Genomic DNA, 12565 nt, shown 5'->3' with positions numbered 1-12565 from the left:
TTCTCACATAATCCACTCTATAAAACTTTATAGTTTTTTTTTAACATAGAACATATTTACCTGGATAGAGAAACCTCAGAACTTTCAGTCACCTAAAAAGTGCATTTCAACATACTTTAGGTTGAAATATGGTTTTTTATGAAATCTTTCTGAGAGAATTGTGATCTATACTGACTCAATTTTACTGATATAAGGACAAAGTAATGCAAAATAAAATGCAGAAGCATATATAAAATGCATTTTATATATGTATATATGAGTATGAGAGAGAAAATAGAGGCAGAATAGTGAGAAAGAAAAAATTATATATATATATATATATATATATATATATGTAAGATTTATAGTTTCCAGGTACATATATACACACATACACACACACACACACACACACACACATATATATATATATATATATTTCACATTTATGTCATGATGTATTGCTCCCTATGCTCAGAAACTAATTAAAATAAGGATGGATCCAATGGCTTTTAATCTAAAATTGCTGAGTCACTTAATTTATTCTTCTTAATTTATAATAATTCACATGGTGATTTAAGATATACACATTTCTTCACAGTATCTTTATGAGGTAAATACTGAAATTATTTTTCATAGATGAGGAAACCGAATCTGAGAGAAATCATCACCCCATTTTCACCTAACTAATCACCCAGTATGATATTTGAGGTTTCAAGCAATTTTTTTTTGACTCAGTCATTAACCGTCTTTTCATCAGACTAGGTTATAGTTCCATATAATTTGTCACTTAAAGGGTAAAGAATGAAAACATATTTCTAGGATATTTTAAGGAGGTAAAAATAAAAATACTAGAATATTGACTAAATTTATTAATTAAATTTAGTTTTTATAATAGTTTCTTAGTCTATTATCTTATGTCGGAAAATCTGGGCAATTATTTCTTACATACAAAAGAATACAATTATCAATGACAAAATGAATATTAAGTAAATATTTTCTCATTGTTATATTACAATAAACTTTAACTTTTGTGAAGCATATTGGACACTAGCACAACTATTATAACTTTTGTGAAGCATATTGGACACTAGCCCAACTATTGACCTTTTAGGCCTCTTACAAAACTACAAAGTCCATTGAAACTCTGTGTTCTCTTCCCTTACATAACTCACCGAGTTACAAAAATCCATGGAGATGTTGTTGCACACTGGCTAGTTTTGTACTTACATATGCAGATTAAGCTGTGATCTCCTCCAAGTGTCTAATTCCTCTGACCCTGTAGATCACATTCTTGCATGTGCCCCATCAATCTTCCGTGATTGAATGAGAACTCGAACAGTGTCATACTGGACATTATTTAGACATTTTGAGAAAGCAAATGTACTAATGGATCACATGAGCTGTCCATCAATTATCCCTCCCTTATATAGAGTAACTATCCTTCTTTTTTTCTTTTTTTCTTGCTTATACATCTCTGAAGTTTTGTTTTATTCTTCCTCCATGTAGCTTTTATATGGCAACATTCTCTCTTGTAATAATGACCACTCCATGCCTCCCCATTACTTGAGTGATGAACAATTCTGTTTTGTTTAATAGTGCAGTGTTTCCTGATTTGTGTCCTTGCAGCATCACTAGAAAAGATGCATATATATGTATATATCTGTGTGTGTCCATGGATATATATTTATATATATATGTAAATATATATATATATATCTGTATAAAAGAGTGTGCATATCTATATCTAATTTTTCTGTATATATGCAAATGTGTATGTGTGCATATGTGTGTGTATCAGGAATGTTTGTTTGGGAATGTCCAGATCATGAAAACACTAAAGAATTTGCCAAAAGGAATGGAGAACATTCTCTGTCACCTATTCAATTCTCAATGAGAATATTTCTTCCACTTAATAGTAATTAATTTTTACATTTACATGTAAAGATAGTTTCCAACATTCACTTTTATGAGATTTTGAGCTCCATTTTTTTCTCTATCCCTCTCTTCTCCTTTCACAAGATAGCACAGAATCTTATAAAGGCAATACATCTACAATGATTTTGACATATTTTCACAATATTCATAATGTAAAGGAAGAATCAGAACAAAAGGGAACAACCACAAGAAAGAAAATAAGAGAAAATGGTATGCTTCAATCTGCATTCATATTCCATAATTCTCTGTGGATACGAATAGCATTTTCTATCACGAGTTTTTCAAAATTGTCTTAGATGATTGTATTGCTGAGAAGAGCAAAGTCTATCCAAGGTGGTCATCCCACAGTGTCCCTGTTACTGTGTACAATGTTCTCTTCATTTTGTTCACTTCACTAAGTATCAGGTAGTATACGATTTTCCAGGTTTTTCTGATGTCTGGCTGCTCAACATTTCTTAGAGAACAATAGTATTCCATTACATTAATATACTACAACATGTTGAGCCATTCTCCAATTGATGGTCATTCTCCCAATTTTCAGTTCTTGCCCACCACAAAAGAGCTGCTATAAATCTTTTTGTACATTTGAGTCCTTTTCCCTTTTTTATGGTCTATTTAGGATATAGACCTAGTAGCAGTATTGCTGGATCAAAGGACATGCACATTTTTATAACCCTTTGGGTATAGTTCTAAATTGCTTTCCACAATAGTTGGATCAGTTCACAACACCACCAACAATGCATTAGTGTTCCAATTTTCCCACATCTTCTCCAACATTTATCATTTTCCATTTTTGTCACATTAGTTAATCTGATAGGTATGGGCTGGTACCACAGAATTGTTTTAACTTGCATTTCTCTAATCAATACTTATTTAGAGCATTTTAAAAATGGCTATAGATAGCTTTAATTTCTTCCTCTGAAAACTGCCTTTTCATAACTTTTGACCATTTATCAATTGGGGAATGATTTGTATTCTCATAAATGTGAATCATTTCTCTATGTATTTTAGAAATGAGAACTTTATCAGAGACACTAGCTATAAAAATTGTTTCCCAGCTTTCTGCTTCCCTTCTAATATTGGTTATGTTGGCTTTTTGTTTCTGCAAAAAACTTTTTCATTTAATGTAATCAAAGTTATCTATTTTGCATTTCATAATGTTCTTTATGTCTTCTTTGGTCATAATTTCTACTCTTCTCCATAGATCTGACAGAAAAATTCTTCCTAGCTACCCTAATTCACTTATGGTATCACCCTTTATGTGTAAATCATACACACACTTTGACCTTATCTTGTTATATGGTGAAAGATGTTGGTTTATGCCTAGTTTCTGCCACACTATTTTCCAGTTGTCCTAGCAGATTTTGTCAATTACTGAGTTCTTATCACAGAAGCAATAGTTTTTGGGTTTAGCAAACACTAGATTACTATAGTCACTGTGTCTTGTGTACCTACCCCATTCTGCTGATCCTCTACTCTATTTCTTAGCCAGTAACAAATAGTTTTAATGACAGATGCTTTATAATACAGTTTTAGATCTGGTATAGCTAGGTCACCTTCCCTTTCATTTCTTTTCGTTAATGCCCTTGATATTCTGTATACTCTGCTCTGCTCTTCCAGATGAATTTTGTTATTATTTTTTCTAACTCCATGACATAATTTTTGGTAGTTTGGTGTGGCACTGAATAATTAAATTAATTAAAGTTAAATTGTCATTTTTATTATATTAGCTCAGCCTACCTATGAGTAACTGATATTTTTCCAAGTATTTAGATCTGACTCTATTTGTGTGAAAATTATTTTGTGTGTTCATATAGTTCCAGGATTTGTATTGGCAGGTAGACTCACAAATATTTTATATTTCCTGCAGTTATCTTAAATGGAATTTCTCTTTCTTTCTCCTCCTGCTGGACTTTGTCAGTAATATATAAAAATGCCAATGATGCTGTGGGTTTATTTTATATCCTGCAGCTGTAATGTCAACTATTTCCAGTAGTTTTTTTTTATTTGATTCTTAGGATTTTATGAGTATTCCATCATATCATCTGCAAAGAGCAATAGCTTTGTTTCTTGTATGTCTATTTTAATTCCTTCAATTCATTTTTCTTCTCTTGTTGCTAAATCTAATATTGCTAGTTGAAGAACAGTGGTGATAATAGACATCCTTGTTTCACTCCTAATCTTATTAAAAATGCTTCTAGATTATCCCCATTACATATAATGCTTGCTAATGGTTTTGGATAGATGCCACTTATCATTTTAAGCAAAATTTCATTTATTCCTATGCTTTCTAGTGTTTTTAACAGAAATGGGGAATGTATCTTTTCAAAACCATTTCCTACATCTATTGAGGCAATCATATGATTCCTGTTAATTTTTCATTTGATACTCTCAATTACGTTGATGGTTTTCCTAATATTGAATGGGACCTCCATGCCTGGTATAAATCCCATCTGGTCACAGTGTATTATCCTTGTGATAAATTGCTATAATCTCTTTGCTAATATTTTATTTTAAAAATTTTTGCTTCAATATTTATTAGGCAAATTGGTCTATAATTTTATTTCTTTTTTTCTAGTTTACAAGTCCCTATGATAGTCATTTATTTAAATTAAATGTACAGGACACAGTTACAAATGGTTAACCTCATATTTTGCACAACCATTCTTATTAAAAAAATATTTGAAGACTAATATATTGATAGATTCTTTTGATGTGATTATTTCTTATTCCATTCTTCTCTCTCTTTTCTTTCATGTATAACCTTCTTTAGATATGATTGAAGATATAATTTGTCCTCTTCATATGTTGTCCACTGGTTTTTAGGCAAGATCTGCTGCCTCATGGTCAGGTCCAGAGCTCTCTTGATGCGAAACATTCGATCATTATACAGATTCTCGGGAAGCCTCCTTATAGCCTCTTTAACATCTTCATCTTCATAAAGTGTGTCATCATGCATTAACCCAAGTCTGTTGAATCCTGCAGCACTGTAATACCATTTTCGAAGACTTTCAAGTCATCGGCTTGATGCTACAGTAGGTACCCGCATCGCCATCTTGCTGTGGAGAGACCCCTATAATTTTATTTCTTTTATTTCTTCCTGTTATAGGTATTAGTACTATATTCATATCAGAAAAATAATTTGATAGGACACCTTTTCCACTTATTTTTCCAAATAGTGAATATTGTATTGAAATTAAATATTGTTCAAATGTTTTGTAAAATTCACTGGTAAATTGATCTGACCTTGGATGCTCCCCCCCCCCCCCTTTAGGGAGTTCACTAATGACTTGTTCAATTTCTTTTTCAGAAATGGGTTAAGTTTTTTTTTTAATTTCCTCTTATGTTAAACTGAGCAATTTATATTTTTCCAAATATTGACCATTTCACATAGATTTTCAAATTTATTGGAATACAGTTGGGCAAAAAGCCCCTGATTATTATTTTAATTTCTTCTTCATTGATAGTGAATTCACTCTTTTCATTTTTGATACTGAAATTTGTTTTTCTTTCTTGTTTTTAATTAAATAAACAAAGGTTTATATATTTTGTTGTGTTTTTCCTCATAAAACTGGCTTTTAGTTTTATTTATTATTTCAATAATTTTTTAATTCCCATTTGATTAAGCTCTTCTTCGATTTCAATAATTTCTAATTTGGTGTTTGATAGGGGTTTTTCATTTTTTTTTGCCTTTTTTAGTTGCATGACCAATTAATTTATCTTTTCTTTCAATATTTTATTCATATAAGGGTTTAGAGGTATAAAATTTCCCCTAATAACTATTTTGTATGCATTCCATAATTTTTGGTATGTTGTCTCATTATTGTCATATTCTTTGATGAAGTTATTGATTGTTTCTATCATTTATCATTTGTCCTACTTGTTCTTTAGGATTAGATTATTTAGTTGTCATTCATTTTTATTCTTTCTTTCCATGACCTTTTATTACATATAATTTTTATTACATCATGATCTAAAAAGTACGATTGCAATATTTCTTCATTTCTGCACTGGACTGTGAGCTTTGTATACCCTAATACATGGTCATTTTTTTTGTGTAGATGCCATGTAGCACTGAGAAAAAGGTGTCTTCCTTCCTATCCTAATTTAATTTTCTCTAGAGGTCTAACATATGTAACTTTTCTAAAATCCTATTCAACTCCTTAACTTCTTTATCATTTATTTTGTTGTTTGATTTATCTAGTTCTGAAAGAGGGAGATTGAGCTCCCCCACTTGAATACTTATTTGTTCCTGTAACTCAGTGAACTTCTTCTTTAAGAATTTGGGTGCTATACTACTTGGAGTATATGTATACACACACACACACACACACACACACACACACACACACACATATATAATATTGATAGTAATTCATTGTCTATGATACCTTACAGCAAAATGTAGTTTCCTTTCTTAGATCCTTTAATTGGGTCTAATTTTGCTTTGTCTTTATATATGATCAGGATTACTGCCCCTGATTTTTTTAAAATTTTATTTCTTTACTTCAGCTGAAGCATAATATATTCTGCTCCAGTCTTCTACCTTTACTCTGTGTGTATCTATCTGTCTACTTCAAATATGTTTCTTGTAAACAACTTGCTGTATATTTCTGTTTTTTAATCTACTCTGCTATCTGCTTCCATTTTATGAAAGAGTTCATCCCATTCATATTCACAGTTTTGGTCACTTTCATCCCATTCATATTCACAGTTTTGGTCAATAACTGTGTCTTTTTCTCCATTCTATTTTCCTCCTTGTTTATGCTTTTTTCTCTCCTTTAACACTTTCCCTCTCACCAGTGTTTTGCTTCTGACAACTACCTCCTTTAATCTCTCTTTCCTTCTGTCTTGACCCTCCCTTTTTTCCCCTTTCCCCTACTACCTCTGCCCTCTCTTCTGACCTTCCTTCTGTCAACCTCCTCTCTTTTCCCCATTTATCCTCTTACTTTCCTGTAAAGTGAGATAGATTTCTATAACCTCATCCTATGAAATATAAGAATATGAAAATTATAGCTTCTTTGAATCAAATCCGGTGAGACAAAAGTTCAAACAATGTTCTATTGCTCCTTTCTTTGCCTTTTCTATAATAGGTCTTTGGTTTTCATGAGATGTAATTTATTTTATATTCCTCCTTCTTTCCTTTTCTCCCAGTATAAGTCTTTTTCAACCCTTAATTAGCCAATTACTTTAATCATCTCATCAAAGTCAGCTTATACCCATATTTTCTGTCTATGTATATCCCCTTTAAATGACCTAATAAAAATACAATTTTCAAGAGTTTCAAGTATCACCTTCCTGTGAAGGTATGGAGCGGTTTAACCTTATTGAGTAACATTTTTTTCTTTCCTGTTTACCTTTTTATGCTTCTCTCTCTCTGTCTCTGTCTCTCTCTGTCTCTCTCTGTCTCTCTCTGTCTCTGCTGTCTCTCTGTCTCTGTCTGTCTCTGTCTCTCTCTCTCTCTCTCTCTCTCTCTCTCTCTCTCTCTCTCTCTCTGTCTCTCTCTTTTTTGCCTTTTGGAGGGCAATTGGGGTTAAGTAACTTGCCCAAGGTTACATGGCTAGTTGTGTGTGTGTGTGTGTGTGTGTGTGCTTGCATGCGCGTGGCTGTTAAGTGTCTGAGGCCAGAACCGAACTCGGGTCCTCTGACTCCGGGCTGGAGTTCTTACTCACTGTGCCACCCAGCTGCCCCTTTATGCTTCTCTTGAGTCTTGTATTTGAAGTTCGAATTTTTCATTCAGCTCTGTTTCCCTCATTAGGAATGATTGAAGGTCTCCCATTTCATTGAATTTCCATCACTTCTTTTGAAAGATCATGTTTCATTTTGCTGGGGAATTGATTACCAGCTATAATACGAGCTCATCTTCTCTCTGTAATATCATATTTCAAGTTTTCTGATCCTTCCATTTAGAAGTTGCCAAGGCCTACATTAACCTGACTATTGGTTCTATGATACTTAAATTTCATTTTTTGGCTCATTGCAGTATTTTCTCCTTGACCTGATAAATCTAGAATTTGGCTACAATATTGCTTGGAGTTTTCATTTTGGGATCTTTCCAGGAAGTATTTGGTCAATTCCCTCAATGACTCTTTTGCCTTTTGGTTCTAGGATACCAGGGAATTTCTCCCAGATAATTTCTTAAAAGCTGCTGACCATGCTTTTTTTTATTATGACTTTCAGATAGTCCAACAATTCTTTAATTATTTCTTCTGGATCTATTCTCCAAGTCAGTTGTTTTCTCAGAGGTATTTTACATTTTCTTCATTTTTTTTCCATTTTTAAAAAGTTTTCTTGACTTTGACTTGATGCCTTATAGAGTCATTAGCTCCACGTGTCCAATTCCAATTCCTAAGGAATTATTTTTTTTTTCAGTGAGCTTTTGTACCTCTCCACCTGGCCAATTACACTTTTCAAGGAATTGTTTTCTTCAGTCAATTTTTGTTCTTCCTTTTCCAAGCTGCTGTCTCTCTCTTGCATACCTTTTGTCTCTTTCCCCAATCCTTCCTTCACTTCTCCCACCTGACTCCTAAAATCCTTCTTGAGTTGCTTCAAGAAGGCTTTTGGGACATGAAAGCAATTAACACTCCTCTTTGAGGCTTCAGATGCAGGTATATTCACAATGATGTCCTCCTCTGAGTCCATGTCCTGATCTTCCATATCACCACAGAAGCTCTCCATGATCTTGGTTTGTTTTTGATCTTGCTTCCTGCTCTTGTTTCATCTTTTTGTTTGTTTTTTGGTCTTTTTGTTTGTTTCTGACTATTTCCTGGCTTTTAAAACTAAACTCTCCCATTGGAACACAGGGGGACACTCTCCCAAACCTCTTCTTCTAGGGGCTTGTTGTCTGGTCACTAGCTTTGTGTGCTTGTGTCTTAAATGTTGGAAACTGGGGGCTGTAAGGGTCTCACAGTTTTTGGATACTGAGCTGGGGTGCTAGTGTTGGTGTCTTCTGTGTGCTAAGGCCAGGTGGTATGTTTTGGCATTTCTTTATGCCTATGCTGAAGCACTCAGACATCTTGTCCTTGGAGTATGCCTGTTTGTCCTAGCCTGTGCTGAAGAAGCTGAAGACCCAGCAGTCAGAAGACACCCAATTGTCCTGGACTGCACTGAAGCAAGTGGAGGTATGGCCACTGGAGGATGCCTTCCCACCTGGGGCTTCAGTGAAACATGGGGTGGTCTGGCAGACTTAGGATGCCCATCAGCTCTGTTCTGCTTTGAAGCATGTGGAGTTGTTGCCACCAGGGGACACATGACCACCTAGGGCTATGCTAAAGCAAGTGCTGGTTCTCAGAACTGGAGTCTTCCAGGGCTGTGCTAAAGCTTTGGGTTGTCCTGGTGTTAGAGTTTGCCTGTTCCACCTCCCTGGGGCTGAGGATCTCCTGATGTTTTGCTGAGGTAGAGCTTGCTGATGGCTTGCTGGAACCATTACTGTCCTGGACTGCACTCCGCTTTTACCTGAGTAATACAAACTTTTTTGAAAATCCTTCAAGTCTCTCAGCCTAATAGGCTGCTCTACCCTATCTTTTAGTTTGCTTTGCCATTCCAGGATTTGTTCTGGGGTGCTATTTTATGGTTGCTTGGTTGTTCAAAGGTGAATACAGTAGAGTGACTGATTACTCTGCCATCTTGTCCCCTGGAAGTTCTCATTTCTTGACTAAGTACATTATTAATCTGTGTTATCTGTTGATAGTTTATAAAATTTGGATACCAAACCATTCTCAGAGAAATTTGAAATAATGTTATTGTGGTTTCTTTATTCAAATGCTTAACTTCTTATTCTTGTTGCAATAAGTTTGTCTCAGTCTTTTTTTCAGTTTCTTGAGATCAAAATTTTCATTTGGTCTTTTGTAAGCATTTCTATCCTTTCTTTCTTTTTCTAAGGCAGATAACTTCCATGTTCTGTTTCCTTAGCCATCACCAGTCATCTTGACGTTTTGTTTGCTTTATTTAATTTTTAAATTTTCATCTTGATTTTTGTCTTGTCAATGGACTTCAGTGACTCTGGAAGAGGGCCAACTTCCTACAACTCTGCCTCACTTAAAACCAATTTATTCATGAATCAAAGACATATCATTTTGCCATTTTTATTTACCTCAAACTACTTTGGCAAAGGGTAAATTATGTAGTAGTAGGTGTGGACAAACTGGGAACTGCACCTGTACACAGGTAGGCAAGGCAATAGGGTTGTCTTCTCACTGTACTGAGAAAGTGAGTCTAGTGTCTTTGCACAGACTTCTCTCACTAACATCCAATTCACTTGACTGTCATGGCATCACCTCTCTATTGTCCTGGTCCTCTTTGAGAACAAATGACAAACAACCACCTCTGTGAATAGTAGTAGGAGCTGCACAACTGGTAACCCAATGGGAAATGGCCAGATAAGCAACACAGATCTTTCTTTTTTCTGTTCTTTCCTTCCTATCTTCCTTCCTTTTCTCCTCCCTCCCTCCCTCCTTCCCTCCCTTCCTCCCTTCCTTCCTTCCTTCCTTCCTTCCTTCCTTCCTTCCTTCCTTCCTTCCTTCCTTCCTTCCTTCCTTCCTTTGTCCTATATACACATAGGTTATCATACCCTTATATTTGGTGCTCTGGTAAAAGCAATATATCTTTGATCCATGAAATACTTTTTTTCCTTAAGGATCAAGTCTTAAACCCAACTCACTCTGTCTCTCATTGATTGGCCAATAATAGGTCCTGGCTAAGACCCATTTTGCCATTGTTTGGATCCTGATTGGGCTCAGTATGAATGTAAATACCAATTGTTTTTGTTTTTGCAAGAAAGTCTGAAGGTCTTCCCCTCACAGATTGATTTTTTTTGACTATGTAAACAGGACATTCTCTGCCTCATTTCTTACCTAGCCTTAATCACTAAATGATCATTCTCTCAGTCAAATTAAGACCTGGGAAAGACTTTAGTTTAAAAAGGTCAAGGTCTCCCACTGCATCTGGGGTCATCTGCAGTCATTCTGACTATGTCTCCTCATTGAACCCAGATGGTTCCAGAGGAGAAAGTGAGGATGGTGGCTTTTCATATTCCTCTCTTCCTTAAATTCAATTTAATTGCAAGTCATGGCATCACCTCCCTAATGTCATGGTCTTCTTTGAGAATGAAGGACAAAAAACAGCAGGACTGAAGCAGCAGTGGAAATTTCCAGCTCCTTTTATAAAGGATTGTTCTGCTCACCTCCTAGAGTGTGCAATGGCTAGAAATGATGCCCTAAAAATTGGCTCTTTCACCTAACATGATCCTGGCCTGCTTGCTGTGGCAGGCAGGGATTCTAACCTTGTGATAGAAACACACACATACATGCACACATACAAATGTACAAAAACCTTTGTAAAGATGATTCAGATAACCACTTTTAATGGAATATCCACACGGATATCGAGCACGGACTCGATTCCAGGTCATTCTGATTTTGGGGCTGGTGCTCTTACTTGCTGTGGAAAGGTTTCATTTTAAGAAAGGCAACATGATATATTGGTAATAGTACTTTATTTGGCATCAAGGCCTTTATTGAAATTCTGTACCTGCTCTTTACTCTTTTGCTGCCCTGGACAAATAATTTCACATCTTGAACCTACAATATGCTTATCTGTAAAATGAGAGAATGTGAAAAGATAATTTCCAAGGGTCCTTTGAGCTCTAAAATCTTATATACTACCATCAAATATTGGAAAATTTAAAATATTTGGGAAGTGCAGTGATGATATGTAATAGGTAGAGGAGTGCTAGAGACAGTATGAATATTTATGCCTCAAAAATTACCAAATGCTACAAAATAGGGTTGACATATATTAAATATGAAAGTGTTTTGTGCATATTTTTTTCCTGATATACAGGTGTTAATTTTTATTAGTACACAACTGAAATAGAGCAACAATGCAGGGGACTATAAAAAACACCAGCCCATGGTGAGATTTTACTCAAGTCTCCTGTAATGTATCTGCTTTTTTTCACAGAAAATAACTAACAATTTGTATATTGTATGTGAGCTGCCAGTTTTGAATTCAATTGTAATGTTTTCTTCTTTGCTAAAGAAATCCTTAAAGGCTTTGAAGGCCCCCAAAGTATACTCTCTGCTTGCTCCCTGATATTTTGAGCTCGCATCAATTTCTACAGCATTTGTTGAAATCTTTTAAGAGCCACTAGGCTTTGTAGTTTAAGAGAGTTAAAAACATGTAAATTCCAGGATCTAATTGACTTTTTTATAGTATATTTTTAAATACACTTAGAACCAATGAATTGTTGTAAATGTCTATCTTTATTCAGATGTTAAAAAAAAGCAAATTGAATGCTTTGCCCAGGAAGATCTGAGTTCAAATCTGGCCTTAGAATTTAGTAGCTGTGTTGGACATCATTTAACCTCAGTTTTCCTCAGTTGCCCCAACTGTGAAAAGAGGAGTACAATAGCACCTACATCACAATGCTAATGTAAAGTGGTTAATGCAGAAAGGTGGTAAATAAATTCTATTATTAGTATTGCTATAAATGGTATATATGTATTGCTATAAAGGCAGTCTACTAACATTCAAACCTGTGATATGAATACCTGTCATTGATGATCACTTTATGAAAGAACAGACATTCTCAAAAGCCTCTGTAGAAAGCACTACATTTGTTTTTAGAATTTTGGACTTAGGAGCCTTG

The 12565-nt window shown here is 34.7% G+C and overlaps 1 pseudogene; it reads right to left on the bottom strand.

The window, feature by feature from the left end:
• Window positions 1-4481: 4481 nt before the first annotated feature.
• Window positions 4482-4983, bottom strand: LOC138155441 (cytochrome b-c1 complex subunit 7 pseudogene; annotated as a pseudogene).
• Window positions 4984-12565: the final 7582 nt, after the last annotated feature.

This window comes from Petaurus breviceps, unplaced genomic scaffold, assembly GCF_028583685.1.
Source record: "Petaurus breviceps papuanus isolate PSGF00001 unplaced genomic scaffold, PetGlider_PUasm1.0 91133, whole genome shotgun sequence".
Taxonomy (NCBI): domain Eukaryota; kingdom Metazoa; phylum Chordata; class Mammalia; order Diprotodontia; family Petauridae; genus Petaurus; species Petaurus breviceps.
The sequence above is the reverse complement of the archived record's forward strand: the minus strand, read 5'-3'. Positions and strand labels throughout refer to the sequence as shown.